Source organism: Gymnoscopelus braueri, assembly GCF_963280865.1.
Source record: "Gymnoscopelus braueri genome assembly, chromosome: 16".
Lineage (NCBI taxonomy): Eukaryota > Metazoa > Chordata > Actinopteri > Myctophiformes > Myctophidae > Gymnoscopelus > Gymnoscopelus braueri.
Window position 1 is genome coordinate 1,167,477 of NC_137616.1, and position 19,278 is coordinate 1,186,754.

Below are 19,278 nucleotides of genomic sequence, written 5' to 3' on the forward strand. Positions count from 1 at the left end.
TATCAAAATTTCACGCAAATCGGTACACATGATCTCTATAGCCATGTGATCAAGACGGATTGGTTTGATTTTTCATATTCCATCCTGATTGGCTAAGATTGACATCTTAAGTTTGCAGGAGTGGCCCGTTAGGAACAAAATGCCGCAAATCATGAACGCAGCATCCAATTGTGGTGAATCTTTGCAAAATATATTTTTTTCATATTACTCCTACAAATGTTGTCCAAAATTATCTCTTAAGTCAACTGATCCGTCCAATTTGTCATGTTCCAGCCTGATTGGCACATTCCGAACATTACTGGCCCACATAACCTACCTGACCTGGCGGAGACCTGTGCTCCGAGGAGCAGCCACTGTCACCGAGGAATAGGCTCCCGCTGAACTCTCCCCTGGCCGCCCTCTCTCCCACAGCTGAGTTCTCCCACATGAACGCGTCGTGGCAGGCTCCTGGCCATCTGGCGATGATGTCCGTTATCAGACCATCAGGTGGTCAGGTGGTCCACCACCACCTGAATGTTCAATGCTGTGTAGTGTTTCTTGCAGACCCAGATCGGGTCCACCAGGGCTGGTTTGAGGAGTGGGATCAGCGTGCCATCCACCACACCTATCACCCGGGGGATCCCAGCCATATTGTAGAATCCTTGATGGACCTGGCGTACCTCCTCCCGCGTGGTGGGCATCGCGCAGGAGGATCAGTGTCATGGCTGCCACACTCCATGACACCGGCGCCTTGCTGTGGCCGATTCCCTCTCCCACCATCACCTGGAAACTCACCGTTGCGTTAAAACGCAACGCGGCGAGGAGCTGCACCTCCGGGTTGAGGGCGAAGTTGCGTCGAGTTGGCCTCCTTATATGTGGGGATACCACTTGGACGAGGCGCTGGATCTCCGCGCGTGACAGCCTGTACTTGGCTTGGATAGCCCGTTCCGACAGAACGTCGAGGGGGCTGAAGTGTTTTCGCCGAAATGCTTTTACATACGTCAATTGGCTTCACGTACAGCGACACTGGTTAGTGTCCTGTAAGGTATTGGCTCGTGTTGCTACACGGACATGTTTGTATGTTGCACACTTACTTCCGGAGTTACCGACTAGTAAACAGTCAACGGGAACACACGCTCTCCGTCTCTTATTATATGTGAACTCAAGAGTACAAGGTTTACATAACATGGTGTCAGAAGCTCGGATAACTTAGTTTAGAAGACGAACTATACAAAAAAAAAATAAAAAAAAAAGACGACAAGAAAGACGACAGAATGGGAGACGAAGCAGCCCCGTTGCCGTCGCTGCCACAGCTGGCTCCGCCAGGCAGGTTCGACTTCAATAACATTAATGACTGGCCGAGATGGATGAAGCGATTTGAACGCTATAGAATAGCGTCGGGATTGGATAAACAGTCAGAAGAATTCCAAGTAAATGCCTTCATGTATGCGGCGGGAGACGACGCCGAAGACATATTAAGTGTTTTGCCGCTCACAGAGGAACAGAAAAAGAAATACAAGGACGTCACGGATGCTTTCAACGCACATCGTGTCAGTAAGAGGAACGTCATATTTGAAAGAGCATGTTTCAACAGACGGAACCAAGAACCGGGTGAGAATGTTGAATCCTTTATCACTGCTGTACACACACTTGCTGAACATTGTCAGTTTGGAACCCTAAGAGATAAGGGACAGAATTGTAGTAGGTATAAGAGATGCCAAGCTATCATAAAACCTGCAAATGGATGCAGATTTAACTTTGGAAAAGGCAATGACTAAAGTGAAGCAGAGTGCAGCAATAAAGAAACAACAGCCCGTCTTAAGAGGCACTGAGCAGCAAGCAGAGGCCATACAAAAAAATAAATGGCAGAAAGCACAACAATACAAAACTGACACACAGTCTCCTGGATGTGGCAGATGTGGAAATGTTAAAAAACATATGTGGAAGGAATGCCCTGCCCGTGAAGCTGAATGTAGAGTGTGTCAGAAAAAAAGGACACTTTGAAAAGACATGCAGAACAGGAAAAGGGGTCCATGACATCACACTGGCGCACACAGAGACTTCTCAAGATGAAGAGGAGGACTTTGCGTTCCTGAGCATAGTGGACCTAGAGGAACCGGAAGATGAATGGCTGGAACTGTTAGAGCTGAATGGACAGGAGGCCATATTCAAGCTGGATACAGGTGCCCAGGTCACAGCGGTGCCTAGCAGCATGCACTCAGTTGAAAAACATGGAAATCTACAGCCACCACAAAAAGTACTGTATGGACCAGGAAAATACAAGTTAAATACAAAAGGCTGCTTCGGTGGTGAGCTAACCATTAGGAAGAGAACAACAGCACAAATAATCTATGTTGTTGAAGAACTAACCAGGCCCCTCCTAGGCCTTCCTGCGATAGAGGCGCTTGGACTCATAAAGCGGCTACACACAGTTGCAGCCCAGCAACAGGATGTCAAGGTTCAATACCCCAAAGTATTCTCAGGCTTAGGGAAGCTAAACGAGCCCTACAAAATTGAGCTAGAGCCCGATGCTGTCCCATACGCCCTGTCAACTCCACGTCGTGTGCCCTTGCCCCTGCGAGAGACAGTGAGAGCAGAACTGGAGCGCATGGAGAAGATGGAAGTGACACGACCCACACCATGGTGCGCAGGCATAGTCGTGGTTCCCAAGCCAAAAGGGAAAATACGGCTGTGTGTAGATATGACACCTTTGAACAAATATGTCAGAAGAGAGAGACTCATCCTCCCAGCTGTGGATGAGACACTTGCCATGCTTGAAGGGGCGAAGATATTCACAAAGTTGGATGCTACTGCTGGCTTCTGGCAAATCCCGCTGTCAGAGGAAAGCAAGCTACTCACAACCTTCATCACCCCGTTCGGGCGGTATGCATTCAATCGCCTCCCGTTTGGGATTTCATCGGCCCCAGAGCATTTTCAACGCCGTATGTCACAGATGATAGAAGGCTGTACAGGTGTTCAGTGTCATGCTGACGACATACTTGTGTATGGAAAGGACATACAGGAGCATAATGAGAGATTGCACAGGGTCCTAAAGACACTGCAGGCAGAAGGCCTGACACTGAACAGTGAAAAATGTGAGTTTGCAAAAAACAGCATAATGTTCCTGGGTCACCGCATCACAGCAGACGGAGTGGCCCCGGATCCAGCTAAGGTCAGAGCAATCTTGGAGATGCCTGAGCCTACCGACGTCGAAGGAGTGAAAAGACTGATGGGGATGGCCCAATATATAGGCAAGTTCTTACCTCAGCTGGCCTCGTACACTCGCCCAATCAAAGACCTGTTGTGCGGGAAGAATGAATGGGTCTGGGAAGCCCCACAAAAAGAAGCTTTTCAGAGACTGAAAGCAGAGTTAATTTCCCCGCGGGTGTTAGCCCCGTACTCACCTACAGCAGAGACGTGCGTATCGGCCGATGCCTCGTCCTACGGTATCGGAGGCGTTCTGACGCAGCAACAGACAGATGGATTATGGAAGCCGGTCGTGTTCATCTCTAGGAGCCTGTCAAGCCCGGAGAAGAATTATGCCCAAATAGAGAAGGAGGCGTTGGCAGCCACATGGGCATGTGAGCGGTTGTCATCCTACCTTCTGGGGGTCAGATTCAGGCTAGAAACTGATCATAAGCCACTAGTGCCATTGCTGAGTAACAAAGCACTAGATGTGCTCCCACCCAGAGTTCTGAGGTTTCGGCTGAGACTGATGAGATTCACATACGATATTGTACATGTGCCCGGTAAGCGCTTGATCACAGCAGACACATTGTCGAGAGCTCCTGTCAAACACACATTCACACAAGAAGAAATGGACAGGGAAACAGAAGTCAAAGTGTTCGTGGATGCAGTTGTACAAAGCCTCCCAGCCACGGAAGCTAGGCTGAGGAGCATACAGGAGAAACAGAGTGTTGACCCTGTCTGTGCAAAGCTCATCAGATACTGCAAGACAGGTTGGCCTGAGAAGCATGACCTCCCACCGGAGTTGGGGGCATACTGGCCGGAAAGAAAGAACCTCACACTGGCTGGTGAGCTACTGCTGCGTGGTCAGAGGATCGTGATTCCCCAATGCAGCAGACAGGAGGTGCTTAATGACCTGCACGCTGGACATCAAGGAGTTGTCAAGTGCAGAGCAAGAGCACGCCAGTCAGTCTGGTGGCCCGGACTGTCGGTGCACATCAATCAGCTGATGGAAAAGTGTGACACATGTTCACAACACAGGGCAGAACGCAGATATCCCTTGGTCCCGACACCAGTGCAAGAAAGGCCCTGGCAGCGGGTCGCTACAGACTTGTTCTTCTGGGAGAAAAAGACTTATATTGTGATTGTGGACTTTTTCTCACGCTACATAGAGGTTGCCCATCTTAAAGTAGCTTCAGCTGAGACAGTCGTGGCTGCACTGAAGGACGTATTCAGCCGTAACGGAACCCCACAGACCCTGGTTTCGGACAATGGGCCCCAATACAGTAGGTTGCCCTTCCAGAACTTTGCTATTGAGTATGGTTTCACCCATGTGACCAGCAGTCCACGGTATCCGCAGGCAAACGGGGAGGCTGAGCGGGCCGTGGCTACAGTGAAAGGACTGTGGAAAGGAGGAGGCGACAAGGCAAAGGCGCTGTTGGCGTACCGCGCCACGCCCCTGGAGAGCGGTTATTCCCCTGCACAACTCCTCATGGGGAGACAGATTCGCTCCAACATACCACAACTCCCAAAGACTCTACTCCCTCGCTGGCCAAACATCAGGGACTTCAGGAAGTCGGAGATGCAGGCAAAAGAGGATCAACAACGTCGCTACAATCTGCGTCACGGAGCCCGTCCCTTACCTACGCTGCAGTGTGGCCAAAATGTGTGGCTCCCCAAGGAGAACAGAGGAGGGACTGTCATACAGCAGGCAACAACGCCCAGGTCATACATCGTACAGACGGACGAAGGACAGTTGAGGAGAAATCGTGCTCACCTGCGCACTCTTCAGCAACCTGCTCCACAGACAACAACACCTGAGGTACCTGAGCCAACTGTGGAACAAGGTAACTCAGAGACACACACATGCCAACCAGCTCAAAGTGCCAGTGACATTAGAAATGACAGACATTCTGATAACACCAAAGTGCCCTATGTAACCTCCTCTGGCAGAGTGTCACGTCCTCCAGTTAGACTGGATATGTGAGAGACTGGGGGGGGGGTGAATGACTGTTCATGGAAAAAAAAAAATGAAAAAAAAAAGTATTGTGATGTTCTGAGAATGTGAATTGTTTCCTGAAAGAAAGAAAAAAGAGAGGAGAAAGATGATGTGATTTGCATGTGTTCATCATTTCTAAATGCAAGACAAGAGTTTTGGTTGACATTTATTGTTTGAAAATGTTATGCAAATATTGGATGCCTAATGTGGTGTGATACTTGAAAACATGATGTTTTGTTATTAAGGGACTGGGAGATGTTTCTTACTAAAAGGGGAAGATGTCCTGTAAGGTATTGGCTCGTGTTGCTACACGGACATGTTTGTATGTTGCACACTTACTTCCGGAGTTACCGACTAGTAAACAGTCAACGGGAACACACGCTCTCCGTCTCTTATTATATGTGAACTCAAGAGTACAAGGTTTACACAACAGTTAGCAGCGAGAATATGCTGTATAGCAGCCATGGTATATCACACATGTGTTACTGGGAAATGCTAGACGGCTTTCACTGTAAGCCGGTAGAGCTTAGGGTCAATGATATCCTTCATTTGTTTTATTTCCTTTGGACTGACTTTCTTCGCAGTTATGAGGAGTCTCCCAAGTTGGCACAACTTCTGTCTGACATGTTCGTGCCTCTTTGGATTGGACCCACGTTTGTTCAGCATTATACTCTCCCATCTGGAGGATACACTTGTCATTTTTGACAGCAAGAGTAATCTCATGCTGTAACAAAAGTAACAAAGCACTAGATGTGCTCCCACCCAGAGTTCTGAGGTTTCGGCTGTGACTGATGAGATTCACATACGATATTGTACATGTGCCCGGTAAGCGCTTGATCACAGCAGACACATTGTCGAGAGCTCCTGTCAAACACACATTCACACAAGAAGAAATGGACAGGGAAACAGAAGTCAAAGTGTTCGTGGATGCAGTTGTACAAAGCCTCCCAGCCACGGAAGCTAGGCTGAGGAGCATACAGGAGAAACAGAGTGTTGACCCTGTCTGTGCAAAGCTCATCAGATACTGCAAGACAGGTTGGCCTGAGAAGCATGACCTCCCACCGGAGTTGGGGGCATACTGGCCGGAAAGAAAGAACCTCACACTGGCTGGTGAGCTACTGCTGCGTGGTCAGAGGATCGTGATTCCCCAATGCAGCAGACAGGAGGTGCTTAATGACCTGCACGCTGGACATCAAGGAGTTGTCAAGTGCAGAGCAAGAGCACGCCAGTCAGTCTGGTGGCCCGGACTGTCGGTGCACATCAATCAGCTGATGGAAAAGTGTGACACATGTTCACAACACAGGGCAGAACGCAGATAGCCCTTGGTCCCGACACCAGTGCAAGAAAGGCCCTGGCAGCGGGTCGCTACAGACTTGTTCTTCTGGGAGAAAAAGACTTATATTGTGATTGTGGACTTTTTCTCACGCTACATAGAGGTTGCCCATCTTAAAGTAGCTTCAGCTGAGACAGTCGTGGCTGCACTGAAGGACGTATTCAGCCGTAACGGAACCCCACAGACCCTGGTTTCGGACAATGGGCCCCAATACAGTAGGTTGCCCTTCCAGAACTTTGCTATTGAGTATGGTTTCACCCATGTGACCAGCAGTCCACGGTATCCGCAGGCAAACGGGGAGGCTGAGCGGGCCGTGGCTACAGTGAAAGGACTGTGGAAAGGAGGAGGCGACAAGGCAAAGGCGCTGTTGGCGTACCGCGCCACGCCCCTGGAGAGCGGTTATTCCCCTGCACAACTCCTCATGGGGAGACAGATTCGCTCCAACATACCACAACTCCCAAAGACTCTACTCCCTCGCTGGCCAAACATCAGGGACTTCAGGAAGTCGGAGATGCAGGCAAAAGAGGATCAACAACGTCGCTACAATCTGCGTCACGGAGCCCGTCCCTTACCTACGCTGCAGTGTGGCCAAAATGTGTGGCTCCCCAAGGAGAACAGAGGAGGGACTGTCATACAGCAGGCAACAACGCCCAGGTCATACATCGTACAGACGGACGAAGGACAGTTGAGGAGAAATCGTGCTCACCTGCGCACTCTTCAGCAACCTGCTCCACAGACAACAACACCTGAGGTACCTGAGCCAACTGTGGAACAAGGTAACTCAGAGACACACACATGCCAACCAGCTCAAAGTGCCAGTGACATTAGAAATGACAGACATTCTGATAACACCAAAGTGCCCTATGTGACCTCCTCTGGCAGAGTGTCACGTCCTCCAGTTAGACTGGATATGTGAGAGACTGGGGGGGGGTGAATGACTGTTCATGGAAAAAAAAAATGAAAAAAAAAAGTATTGTGATGTTCTGAGAATGTGAATTGTTTCCTGAAAGAAAGAAAAAAGAGAGGAGAAAGATGATGTGATTTGCATGTGTTCATAATTTCTAAATGCAAGACAAGAGTTTTGGTTGACATTTATTGTTTGAAAATGTTATGCAAATATTGGATGCCTAATGTGGTGTGATACTTGAAAACATGATGTTTTGTTATTAAGGGACTGGGAGATGTTTCTTACTAAAAGGGGAAGATGTCCTGTAAGGTATTGGCTCGTGTTGCTACACGGACATGTTTGTATGTTGCACACTTACTTCCGGAGTTACCGACTAGTAAACAGTCAACGGGAACACACGCTCTCCGTCTCTTATTATATGTGAACTCAAGAGTACAAGGTTTACACAACAGTTAGCAGCGAGAATATGCTGTATAGCAGCCATGGTATATCACACATGTGTTACTGGGAAATGCTAGACGGCTTTCACTGTAAGCCGGTAGAGCTTAGGGTCAATGATATCCTTCATTTGTTTTATTTCCTTTGGACTGACTTTCTTCGCAGTTATGAGGAGTCTCCCAAGTTGGCACAACTTCTGTCTGACATGTTCGTGCCTCTTTGGATTGGACCCACGTTTGTTCAGCATTATACTCTCCCATCTGGAGGATACACTTGTCATTTTTGACAGCAAGAGTAATCTCATGCTGATGCATGTTGTTGATGAGCTGCCCTGGCGTTTTACTGACCTGTGGGGGAGAAGGTTCCATGAATGCACACAGGGACTGGACACAGGTCTTTCCAGGTTTGGAGTTCCATCTGAAGGGCGTAATTTGCAGTTTCTCATGTGACACCACAGTATTTTTCTGATGAATAGTCCCTGACAGTTGACACAATGCATGTAGTCTTTCCCCTGAGACTGTTGAGCTGGTCGTTTCTTAGGAACAAGCTCCCCTTTGCTGGTCTTCAATACATCAGCATTGTGAGCATAGTTCCCTCTGTTGCGAAGATGGTTCAGATTAGATGTGTTCTTCTCTCTTTGGAACCCTTTTGATGCATGCATGCCTGTACTACCTCCCTCTCATTTGAATGTACGTATTCCAGATGTCTTGCCATTTTGCTAAAAGGCTTAAAGCAGAACAGGCAGTAATGTTTTTTGTTGTAGACACGGATGCCATCCCTCTTTGTGAGCTGTGAGCATGGACGTAGATGACACAGCCACAGCTCCAGTGCTTGCTCTTTCTTCATGAGCAGTATTCACAGAACATGTTCTGGATCTGGACAGTTTCACTTCAGTGGTACCAGTTCCTTCCTCCATGTTGATATTGGTGGTGCTCTCATGTAAATGGTGAATGTATGTGTGAGAATGCCCGACTTAGCGACTGGAAACAGTACAGAGCCATGACGTTGGTTTAACCCGAAGGTGTATTTATTCAGCATATGAGACACATGCAGCTCTTCACTCAGATCTCTCACTGTCAGACCTCTAGATGATCATCACTGGCAGCAGCCTTTTATGCCCAGGTGATCTGGACTGCACCATTCAAATAGGGGTGTTCTCAAACATGCAATAAATACATTAATACATAAATAAACACCCTTTTGACTGAATGTTTGTTCACAAACTGTACAGGAATAGGGTTTTTCCGCTTTATGAGTCCTCATGTGTCTCTTCAGATTACAATTTAGACTGAATATTTTTTCACAATCTGTACAGGAGTAGGGTTTTTCCCCTGTATGAGTCTTCATGTCTCACATTGAACGCTTCCTCCGCTGGGGAGGCCGGCTCATCCACAGGATGAGGTATAGGTGCGGAGGGGGTAGCCACTGTCACCGAGGAAGAGGCTCCCGCCCCGCCAAACTCTCCCCTGGCCGCCCTCTCTCCCACAGCTGAGTTCTCCCACATGAACGCGTCCTGGCTGGATCCTGGCCATCTGGCGATGATGTCCGTTATCAGACCATCGTGGTCCACCACCACCTGAATGTTCAACGCTGTGTAGTGTTTCCTGCAGTCCCAGATCGGGTCCACCAGTGCTGGTTTGAGGAGTGGGATCAGCGTGCCATCCACCACACCTATCACCCGGGGGATCCCAGCCATATTGTAGAAATTGATGGACCTGGCGTACCTCCTCCCGCGTGGTGGGCATCTTAATGTGGTGCCGGGCATGGCGCAGGAGGATCAGTGTCTTGGCTGCCACACTCCATGACACCGGCGCCTTGCTGAGGCCGATTCCCTCTCCCACCATCTCCTGGAAACTCACTGTTGCGTTAAAACGCAACGCGGCGAGGAGCTGCACCTCCGGGTTGAGGGCGAAGTTTCGCCGAGTTGGCCTCCTTATATGTGGGGATACCACTTGGACGAGGCGCTGGATCTCCGCGTGTGACAGCCTGTACTTGGCTTGGATAGCCCGTTCCGACAGAACGTCGAGGGGGCTGAAGTGTTTTCGGAAAAAGGCATTTACATACGTCAATTGGCTTCCCGCACAGCGACACTGGTTAGCAGCGAGAATATGCTGTATAGCAGCCATGGTATATCACACATGTGTGACTGGGAAATGCCTTGATATAGACATGCAGTCACTTGTTGGAAGCTCAAGGCTTTTTCAACTACATCTTTGCATTCTGCAAACCTTCCATCGCTCTCAACAAGTTTGGCAATTTTACTCAAGCTGTGTCCCAGTTTTGGAGCCAAATGCTTTGTTTTGAAAGTGTCCGTTCCACTGTTTTATCCACATGTAAGCTAGACGGCTTTCACTGTAAGCCGGTAGAGCTTAGGGTCAATGAGATCCTTCATTTGTTTGATTTCCTTTGGACTGACTTGCTTCGCAGTTATGAGGAGTCTCCCAAGTTCGCGCAACTTCTGTCTGATGTTCATGCCTCTTTGGATTGGACCCCCATGTTTGTTCAGTATTATACTCTCCCATCTGGAGGATACACATTTTTGACAGCAAGAGTAATCTCATGCTGATGCATGTTGTTGATGAGCTGCCCTAGCGTTTTACTGACCTGTGTTCAGTCGTGGAAAAAATACTCAAATGTTTTACTTAAGTAAAAGTATCAATACTGCAATGTAGAAGTACTCTGTTACAAGTAAAAGTCTGGAATTCAAAATTTACTTGACTAAAAGTACAAAAGTATTAGTATCAAAATGTACTTAAAGTACCAAAAGTAAAAGTACTAAAATGTTTGAAAATAGCAGATCTACAAGCTCACAACGCGTCACGATGCGACGCGTTGTGAGCTTGTAGATCGGCTATTTTCAAATAGCCTTTGTATAAAATAGGGCTAAAGTGGTTAATGTATGTTTTGTAATATAATTATTTATATCTGCAAAGTAACTAGTAACTAAAGTTTTCAAATAATTGTAGTGGAGTAAAAGTACAATATTTGCCTCTGAGATGTAGTGGAGTAGAAGTAAAAGTATAGACAATTGGAAATACTCCAGTAAAGCAAAAGTACCTCAATATATATATATATATATATACATATATATATATATACACACACACATATATATATATATATACACACATACATACATACACACACACACACACACACACACACACACACACACACACACACACACACACACACACACACACACACACACACACACACACACACACACACACACACACACACACACACACACACACACACACACACATCCTGACTGATCTAAATTACCTCTGGATCTGGCACCTCAAATTCATTTTCCTCAATTTCATTGTCTGGAGCTCCTGTCCACTCAAGGGGTTTGAGGACGTTGGCCTGCTCTCTACAATTGGGTCCATGAAGCTCATTACAGTGGAATATTTCCATTTGATGGACTTCATCCTGCAGACCCACTTTTCTTTCTATCTTTTACATTATTTTTTGCTCTTCTGTGCAGGGTCAGGGGTTTCCACTTGCGCAATCCTCCTAAGTAGAATTAATAAGTACAATATTTATCTCCGAGATGTAGTGGAGTAGAAGTAAAAGTACTGAAAATTGGAAGTACTCCAGTAAAGTAAAGTACCTCAAAATTGTACAGTACTTAAGTAAATGTACTTCGTTACTTTCCACCACTGTAAATAATAAATAAATACAAAAAAAAGGAAAGTCTTCACACAATAAAAAGCTCTATAGTCTTTTTTTTAATGTTAACCAACGGTGAACGTTTCTCCCATGTAGGGCTACATCAAGTTACAGAGAAAAATAAGAGCACATGGCATCTCTTGTGGTGTTGGCCTCTGTGTTCGCCTGATGGCGATGCAATTCATCCGCCGCAGTGTCTGCAGACTCTGCACAAGGGTCCAAATCCTCCTCATCATATGCCTCATTGTGTACTTCACAGAGATTGTGAAGTATACAGCAGGCTGTGATGGTGGTGTTTGTTTTGAATATTGCAATCATATCGCTTCATCAGACATAGCCATGGTCCCTTGAGACGGCCAAATGCCCTCTCCACTGTGATCTGTGCCTTGCTGAGCCGGTAGTTGAAGGTTCTCTCTGCAGGAGTTGCACAAATTTCAGGGTATGGTTTCATTAACCAAGGGAGGAGTGGGTCGGCAGCATCACCCAACATCACCACTGGCATATCTATACCCGCAATCCTCTCTGGAAATTCCAGTGTTTATGACAGCGGTCAGAGTGGCACACTGTTCCCCAATCTCACAAACACTCTAGCGCCTTGCACCGGAGTGGCCATCCCACATTTATGTCCCAGAACCTGAGCCGATGGTCTACTACAGCTTGGAGAATGAAAGAGTAAAACCCCTTACGGTTGTAGTAGTCTGCAGGGGTGTTTGGTGGAGATAGCATACCCAGTAGCGTCAGTTCAGCAAAAGCTAAGGTATGGCAAGGTTAGGGTTGCCAACTCCCAGAGATTAAAATAAGGGACACCTATCCTGGGTGCGCGGCAAAGCCGCGTGGCAGAAAAAACATTTTGGGGTCAAACCCCCAAAATGCATAGAAAACTATGCATTATACCTATAACACTATACAAACACAATGGTCTTACACCTGCATTAGGCTAGTATTCATGATATTTTTTTCCTGGAGCCAAGGTATGGCACCTGCCATACCTTGCCATACCCAATTGACGCCCCTGAGCATACCAATATGGGTCCCATCAATAGCCCCTCCAAATTGTGGGAAACCATCACGTTCACGGAAACCTTGAATGATTGTGTTAAATTCCTGTTCGGAGGGTATTGTAATGTACCGAGAGAGCAACGTGTCCACAATTACAATTATGACCTCATTGCATATTTCACAAGCTGTTGAGATGCCGATACCAAATAAATGGGATATTAATCGATACAATATGTTGGTCGACAGTCTCACGAGGCTTATGGCCACACGCTTTTTCCACAGACACTGGACATCTGAACTGGGTTGCATCTCTCTCTAGATGTGGCCGAAGAATGTCACACAGCTGCATGGGAAGGTGGTCCTCCTCATCCGGAAATGTATTTGACATTCCTGATCTCCCCAGGATGCAAGGACAAGCTGCCACCATGCCCCAGACCTCTCTTCAACCCATATTCCCCTGAAGAAGACTAGAAACTACGTTTGTGAAAAGGCTCGAACGGCCAAGGCTCCAAATGTTTAAATATTTATTTACCTTCAAGTACACCAATAAAAGGCAGTGCAATAATAACTTGACATACTAAGACACTGGCCAAAACTACGAAATGAATACTTGAAAGCACATACCAAGAACTCAAGATAACTGAAAATCAGGATATGCCCTGGCAGCTCTCCCTTGGTGTTGTTATTTAGTATGTAGCCCAAGTCAAACTGAAGCTCTTCACCTGGAGCCTCCCTTTTATAACAGGTGGCGGGACAAACCATTAACCCATGAAACCACCCCTCACTGCACGAAAAGAGGGATTAAATGCATGAACAGGTCCATAATCTAACATACAGTCTTTAAATGTAGATGCAGGTACATGATTGGTGTGCAGCGAAGTGGTCCAAACACATCAACAAACTTAGACAGAAATGTCTGCAGGTAGCCATCAGCTATTTCTATTCTGTCATGTGAGATAACCCTAGAACACATAATAATCCAAGCTTGGAAAAAGTCAAACCACATTTCATAGTTTCTGTCATTAATCAACCCCTTAAGTGCGTGAAATCAAGATGAGCGATCAAATCCAGAAAAATCAATTTTCCCTCCAACGCCTGCTGTCTTCTTGAAAGTCTTCAGACACTTATTACATCCTAATAGGGAAAAAAACCAAACACAGAGCAGAGGACAGGCCCAGAATGTGACACTTCCTGAAAACAGAATTCAATAAAAGCTCTCAAACCGACCCAACAGGAATACAGATTAGATCACAAATTACAAAAGAATACCATGAAGGCAATGTAAACGATTGTGCTTAAGTGACATGCAGATAGATTGATCGGTAGACATTGTTTTGTGCACTAACACCATCGTCAGTGCACACAGCAGTAGTTTGGGATGTCTTACAGAATCAGAGTCTACTGAGATCGGACCACTGTCGCCTTCAGATTCAGACCCATCTGTCTCATCTGTTTCATCCGATTCTTCAGATGGCAATTCCTCATCATCTGGATCATCCGGATGAGTTATTTTATCCTGTGGAGGGAGCACAATGACAAACCTCACCTTCATTTTGTTATACAAGTTAAATTATTGTGGCAATATTTTGCCAGTAATCCATAATCTCATGGGCATGTCATCTAGCATACTGTACCTTGGGTAGCATATAGACAGCCGACCGCTTGTTTTCAGTCATCGTCCGCAGGCCCTCGGATGTCCACAGTTTCTGTCTGATGACCCGTATATTCTATATTCTGACTGTCAACAGTGCACAGGTCAATTGGCCCGTCTCCGATGATGGGGAATGCTCTTCTTAGAGCCGACTATAAATCTCGACTCAGTACCACCTTCATCTTCTGTACTTTTACGTTTTTTTTTAAACAATTTATACAATAGTCAATGTAATTGAAGATTAGAATGCAAACCACAGACAAACGTGTTATTTTCAATTCCATTTCTTTTTCGTTGTAAAGGTAATATATTTGAGTTGAGGTATTGGGGTTTAAAGGATCTACACCATGATTTTTGTCTCCGCCAGAGGTGGAGAGTATGTTTTCGTTCTTGTCCTTCCGTGTGTCCCCCCGTCTCAGCCAAGCTAATCTCTAAAGAACAGATTCTGCTCTGCGTTGGAATCTGTCGTGAAGGTTCGTCATAACGTGTACACACTGGGCTACAAGTGGGCGTGCCTTCAGATCAGGAAGCAGGCCACGCTTTACCCAATCAAATGTAGTGGGCGGGATTTACGTGTCCGCCGATCCTTCCCCACTCGAAACCAACCAAAACTAATTTAACAATAGCGTCCGCGGAGCAGACAAAACCACGAAAAGATATTCACATTTTAACTTGCTCTTTCATCACAGAAACAAGTGGGCTTATAACCAAAACGATCCATGTTCTCTGGGAGAAGTGGTGTTAGTGTTCCGTGTAGAAATATTGTTAGTGGGAATGAAAACATAGTCGCACCACCGGAAGTGAAACGCTGAAGGCAGACCAAAACCCTGGTTTCCTTGCGCACGGGTGCTACGTCGTCATTGTCCCAGAGCCAAGTGAGATAGTACAAACAGCAGAGGGCGCTGTTTTTCCTTCTCATTTGTTTCTGGGTTCCCAGATTGCAGCCAAGCTAACATTGGTCAAGCTTCACGTGACACGTGACAATATTGTTGTCACCAATGCTCTGATTGGCTAGAGAGACGCATGATGACATAGAAACCTATAAATAGCAAATGTGCTTCAAAAAATACCTTATATTTTTTGAAGTGAGCTTCCATCAGCCAAGCTAACATTGGTCAAGTGACACGTGACAATATGTAATATAAATAGGTAAGACAGGATTAATCAGGAACAGTACTGGCGGAGACCTGTGCTCCGAGGAGCACATTTTCTAGTTTATTATTTTTTTAATATTTAATATCATATTGTTTATGTCCCTCAAACGTTTTCCAAAAGGTTTGAGCCTAAATCAAGCCTCAGATGTACTCATTCGAACTAACTTCTCTCTGGCTTATAAAGCATTTCACCTGCAATACCACATTGTCCTGATTTGCACGTGGCGCTATTGAGACAGTTTGGAAAAAGTAAAAAAAAAAAAAGAATCTTCTTTTCTATTTTGGAACTGAAAAACGGGAGGGATTGTACAGCTAGTGACGTCACTTTCGGGGCCAAATCAGTTTGGCCTGTTTTGAGACATAAAACCCCAGATATGCTGTGAAAGCCTGAGTGCTCAAACTGGGGTATTTTTCGGGATAGAAGAGAGGTAGGGGAGACCAAAAACACACAAAAAAGAAGGAAAAGTTAAAATTCATGGTGTAGTCCCTTTTAAGAGATAACAACACCGTGCTTATGCGAGTAGGTTTTTCGCCCTGGGTCCAAGATAACTCCCGCTCAAAGTTGGACTTCGGAGCTGTTAAAACATAAAACGATTACTGTGATAAACAGCCATACAGCTCATTTGTCAACCACAAACAAGTCTGTTCGGCTCAAAAAAATGCAGAACAAGCTGTGAAAATCAGGTAAGAGTTCTAAATGAGGAGTTTTCAAAGTTAATCGGAGTTACAGAAGAGCTTACTTTTTTCATGTTTACCGTAAGGCCTGCCCACCTGAGTTTATCCAAGACTGCTTGAACATTAAGGAAGTGCTGCTGCCAGCTACTGGAATAGATGATGATATCATCCAGATACACGAAGCAGATGCATCCCTTGAGCTCTCCATAAACTGTCTTCATAAGCCTCTGAAAGGTGACCGGAGCATTCTTCAATCCAAAGGGCATTCACTTTAAACTGGAATAGACTGTTGAGGTCTAGTGAGGAGAACGCAGTAGCTCCAGCCAAAGAGCTAGGATCTCCTGTATGGTTGGTAATGGATAGGCATCCGTGTGAGTCTTGGCATTGAGCTTTCTGTAATCCACACAGAATCGGACCTTGCCATCCTTTTTAGGGATCATGACCACTGGAGAGGCGCATGCCGACGTTGAAGGTTCAATCACATCCTTCTCTAGAATCTCATCCAGGAGTTCCTTCATTACCTTCAGTTTTGTCGGAGATAGACGCTAGGGTTTTTGTTTGATTGGTACCTCATCCGTAAGGAAGATCTTATGCTTCAGCAGACCTGTACAGCCAACATTAGTGGTGCAGACATCAACGCTATGGTGTAGCATTTCCACTAATCTGTCGCTCATTTGTTCCTCCAAATGTGATTCTTGAACAGCTTTAGCCAAGAGATCTGACACTTCCGGTACGGGAGGCTGGATTGTCCAGGGCGCAGTTGCCAGAAAGAGAGCAACATGGTTGCCAGGCTCCTCCCCTCCTAACAGACTGGGCATGTTGTTCAGAAATGGGAACCTCCTTTCCCCTCCTCGAAAGCAGTAGGTGCCACCTACCACATACATTTTCATCTCACTGAAGAACATGAAGTCCAGTCCCAAGACTACTGAAAATGCAAGCGCCTTAGGACCAAGGACCACCATAGGGGCCACTAGGGTGGAGATCTATCCCCCCTAGTGGATGTTCCGGCTTCCCATTTGCCAGGTACAGTGGAATCCCTGACCATGTTTTTAATGTGGCTCCTTGGTCCTTGATGTTTTTCCATAGCTGCCCATTCAGTAAAGTATATGATGAACCTGTGTCCAAGATCGCTGAACAGGTACCTGTAACTTCTGTGGCGGACCGCCAAATGTAGCAGAGCTGGAACTCTGTGCCTTGAACACAGTAGTGAAGCATGGGGAGGTGAGACAAGGTGCTTGCTGATTTCCAGGAGTTCCTACCACACTTGCAGAAGGAAATTGTTGTCCATTCTTAGTCTGGCCATTCTGTCCCTGGGCAGAGTTAGGAGGTTTGTTTTTATTTTGCTGATTAAAGTTTGGACAAGAGTATGGAGAATGACTTCCCTTGCATCGCCAACAAAAGTACTGGGGTGGGTTATTGGAGGGAGTAGATGGGTTTGACTGGAGTGAGGTAGATGGGTTGGGATGTTGTGAGGTAGATGGGTTGTTTGCGACTCCCTTGGTCTCTCTGGGTTTATTGTACTTTTTTTTCCCGTTGATCATATTGTGTTTGACTTTGTTTGTCCTTCTCCAGCTGTTGACCCAGCCTAACCAGTTCCTCCACTGTAGACACTCTACCTCACAGTTGGCTGGCCAAACGTGGGTTGCTGTTCCTCAAAATGAGCTTCAGGATTGCGTTCTCTGTAATGTCAGGTTTCCAGCGACGGCACAGAGACATACATGAATGCAAAATCTCTGATGTTCTCATCCTCAGCTTGTACTCTTGTTCTCACTCTCTCTGCCAACTCATACTCATAATCTTCCGTCAGGAAAGCATCAAGGGTGACCCCTCTGTACAAAAAAAGGAAACAAATTAGACCCTGGCAACTACCGCCCTATTTCTATTCTTAGCTCCATCTCGAAAGTCATGGAAGAAATTGTCTATGAACAGGTCCATAAGTATCTTGCCGAAAAAAATCTAATCTACAAATTCCAATCTGGTTTCAGAACAAACCACTCCACTGACACATGCCTTCTCTATTTGAACGACTCTATCAAACAAGATGTCGACAAGGGCAAATATTGCGGCATGGTCACGCTGGACCTCCAGAAGGCCTTTGACACCGTTAATCACCCAATTATGATCAATAAGCTCAAAGCAATAGGTTTTGATGATACGTCAGTGAACTGGATGAGATCCTACCTGGAAGGGAGGGAGCAAGTGGTGGAAGTAAACGGCACCCAGTCCCCCCCCCCCTCCCTGTGACTTGTGGTGTTCCTCAAGGAAGTATTCTAGGACCTTTACTGTTCCTGATATATATATGTGAATGATATGTCATCAGCCTGCGACTGCAAACTGTTCCTGTTCCCACAAATCTCACTTCAATGGGAGTGTTACACATATGTAAAGAAGAAGGTTCCTCAATCCGGTGCAACACATTTATTTAGTTTTCAGGGTAGGGGGGTATCTGTGAAACACAGTTTCACAGTTTACATTCAGCAGTGTCTGACTGAGTCTCTTGACTAGACTGATCTGACTTCTATTTCCTGTTTCACATTTAATACAGTAACAGTACATATCAGTACATATGCAATCCCTTATCATAGCTGCTCACAGCAATATACTCTTTCCCTGTCCAAATGCCCCTTGACACAGAAATAACATTGAACAACATATTTTCAATAAACACCTTCTCAGTGCAATGATCATTCAACTTAATAATAGTCAATAAACCAAACGGCCTAATTGCTCCTGTTTCTTATAGTCATTAGCTGAGAAACACAACAGGAACCAACATAGCTTTAAATGCAAATGTAACATCAACATTCATATGTTCAAACTCCAGATATTCTTATATCCTCCAAAACACACCAACTCTGTATTAGCAAACTGCACAGATTATGTTGGTGATAGTATAGACATTTCACATCCTCACTTAATCACAGTGGCTGTCTCTGTGTTGTAGTGTTAGCCTGCTAAGTGCTAATGCTAAACACCAGGGTAAACTTACTCATCATAACAAAACACTCATACACATCTCTGCCCACTTGCCCCTTCAGATCCCCATTTATGCATATGACCCTTTTATATTATCTTGGCCTTATAGCAGCTCTTACCTGTGAAACACAGTTGAAATATACATTCAGTTTACATTCAGCAGTGTCTGACTGAGTCTCTTGACTAGACTGATCTGACTTCTATTTCCTGTTTCATGCAAGAGCAGGGAAGTTACTCATTAAACCTCACAGCACCCTCTGCTGTCCTTTTACTGTAACAGGCACAAAACCGTTTTTAGTGCTG

General features: G+C 45.9%; 1 protein-coding gene across 1 annotated transcript in view; it reads right to left on the reverse strand.

Moving 5' to 3' along the window:
• The window catches only part of tnfaip2a (tumor necrosis factor, alpha-induced protein 2a), a 389,724-nt gene that overhangs the window by 193,869 nt on the left and 176,577 nt on the right, over nucleotides 1–19,278 (reverse strand). The window lies entirely within an intron of this gene.